This window comes from Ricinus communis, chromosome 9 (assembly GCF_019578655.1).
Source record: "Ricinus communis isolate WT05 ecotype wild-type chromosome 9, ASM1957865v1, whole genome shotgun sequence".
NCBI classification, from domain to species: domain Eukaryota; kingdom Viridiplantae; phylum Streptophyta; class Magnoliopsida; order Malpighiales; family Euphorbiaceae; genus Ricinus; species Ricinus communis.
This window is the reverse complement of record NC_063264.1, coordinates 15,614,003-15,616,506: the sequence shown is the minus strand read 5'-3', so window position 1 is coordinate 15,616,506 and position 2,504 is coordinate 15,614,003. Positions and strand designations below refer to the sequence as shown.

Here is a 2,504-nt window from a genome sequence, read left to right as displayed (position 1 = left end):
GAGTTTTTGGGTGCACAGCCTTTATTCATGTTAAACGCTCTCATAAACTGGAACCCAGCTCTGTCAAAACAGTATTCTTAGGGTATTCTTCAACAAAGAAGGGCTATAAGTGCTATGACCCGTGCACTCACAAAACCTATATCTCTAGGGATGTGTTTTTTGATGAAGGCACACCTTATTTTACTAACCCCCATCCCTCTCATGGGCCTTCCTTGTTATTTCTGAATAACTCTTTATTCTTTGACAGTTCAGTTCTCCCACCTTCATCCAGTGAGGAGACAGCTTCCGCAGTAAATCCAGAGGCCAAGCCTTCCGGGGGAGCCAGTATCCTTCCCGAGGGCACTTCTTCAGGGGGAGATGGATCACCAGTTGAAGAAGTCACCCCATGCAGATCATCTAGACCGACCAGACCACCAGTCAGACTAAGGAACTATGTGTCCCACAAGGTGACGTATCCTATTCAAAACTTCATTAGCTACCATAGCATATCCAATTCATATAGGACCTATCTAGATAAACTCACCTCCCATACTGAGCCATCCTCCTTCTACGAGGCTCACACCGATCCCAAATGGTGTCAGGCCATGAAGGAGGAGCTTCAGGCACTTGAAAAGAATGACACCTGGAAATTAGTCCCTCTACCACAAGGTAAAAAACCTGTTGGGCGCAAATGGGTATATAAAATTAAGTATAAACATGATGGAACAATTGAGCGATACAAGGCTAGATTGGTAGCAAAGGGGTTCACTCAAACATATGGGGTAGACTATCAGGAAACCTTTGCACCTGTAGAAAAAATGAGCATTGTTCGCATTTTATTATCTGTTGCTACTAACTCAGGATGGAGCCTATATCAAATGGATGTAAAAAACGCTTTCCTCCAAGGGACTCTCGAAGAAAAGGTATACATGACTCTGCCTCCAGGTTATGAGACTACCTCCAACCAATCCATGGTATGTAAATTAAAAAAGGTCATCTATGGATTGAAACAATCTCCAAGAGCATGGTATGCCAAGCTAAGCCTTTTTCTTTTAAAACTCAATTTCGTTAAGTGTGCATCTGATTCTTCTATGTTTGTCAAACATACTCATTCCTGCACTATCATTGTTATAACACCCCAACTCAAACTTCCCATTGAATAGCAATATATATATATATATAACTTTATAAACATAATTTACTACTTAGTTACAATATACATTCATACAATTTAAGTGGCATGACATACTTAATATATATAAGAAATATTTATACAGTAGTTTAATTCACACAAGTTCCCAAAATGCCCCAATGCTTTAGATAACTCCTCTGGCCCACCTGATAATATTGACTTATGCAAAAAGAGCAATGCACAGCTAAGGCTATCTACAACTGCACTAACCTGAAAAAAAAAAATTGCTAAGGAATGAGCTAGCGACTCAATAAGCATTTAATTTACTAAACTATAGTATATTAGGCTAGAATTATCAAATCTTTATCAATACAGAAAATTATACCAACACTTAACTAACAATCACAAAATCAACCATTTCAGTTATTCTCATAAACATATAATTTCATCTCACGTAATGCAAATAATCTCAAACTCAACCAAGTCAAATAATTCAATTCCACATTATTTCTATCAAATTAGGATCAGATGACTCATCCTTACATTTCCTCACATTTTTAAATTTCGGTAACCACTTGACAAGACTATCCGGCTCAGTCTTGCCATCTCACATACTCGGGTAGCTATCCGCCCCTACCAGCTTTCCGATCACACAATATCCATACAAAAGTCATCAAATCCTTAATCACAATCATTTCACTTCACAACACATCACAATCAATTCACTTCACAACACATCACAATCAATTCACTTTATAACAAGCCAAAAACCTAACTAATATCAACTCAGTCAACCAAGAAATTATCAAGTAATCAAACAGCAGTCCCTACTCAATATACACAAAGTTTAGTCTATTAAATACTTACCAGAAGTTATAGGATAACAAAGTAATCCTATTCTTTTTCTCTTACCACTTCCTTGCCTTTGGATGAATCTATTCACATATTCAATACAAATACAATTCAATCACAAGGCATAAATATATATATATATATTTACTATCAATAAAATATCACATTTCAACAAAATAACATATATTCTAGATATTAATATGATGCATGAGATGAATGACAACAAATCAACATATTTGTTGATAAAGGCAGCTTGTAGGTACTGACTTAGAAATTACACCAAAACTTATGTACAATTAATAAAAATCTCATATTTTCCAGAATTACACTTTCATTTTTATAGAAACCATAGCAGAAAGAATCACCTCAAAATCATTGGTATAGAAATAGTTATGGCATTTTCTATACAGCTGCTCAAATTTCCATCTAAACAGAACAGAAAAAAAAGTTTCCTATTAAATGACCAATCAAACAAATGAATTTTCTGATGAAACTCTCCAGATATAAAGTTAACATTCTAAAGTTTCTATAGACACTAATT

At 35.5% G+C, this 2,504-nt stretch overlaps 1 long non-coding RNA gene across 1 annotated transcript; it reads right to left on the bottom strand.

The window, feature by feature from the left end:
- Nucleotides 1-1,234: 1,234 nt before the first annotated feature.
- Nucleotides 1,235-2,041, bottom strand: LOC125371127. The gene is made up of 2 exons (XR_007217397.1): nucleotides 1,979-2,041; nucleotides 1,235-1,381 (listed from the first exon to the last, which is right to left on the bottom strand). It is a non-coding gene; the product is annotated as an uncharacterized LOC125371127 (long non-coding RNA).
- Nucleotides 2,042-2,504: the final 463 nt, after the last annotated feature.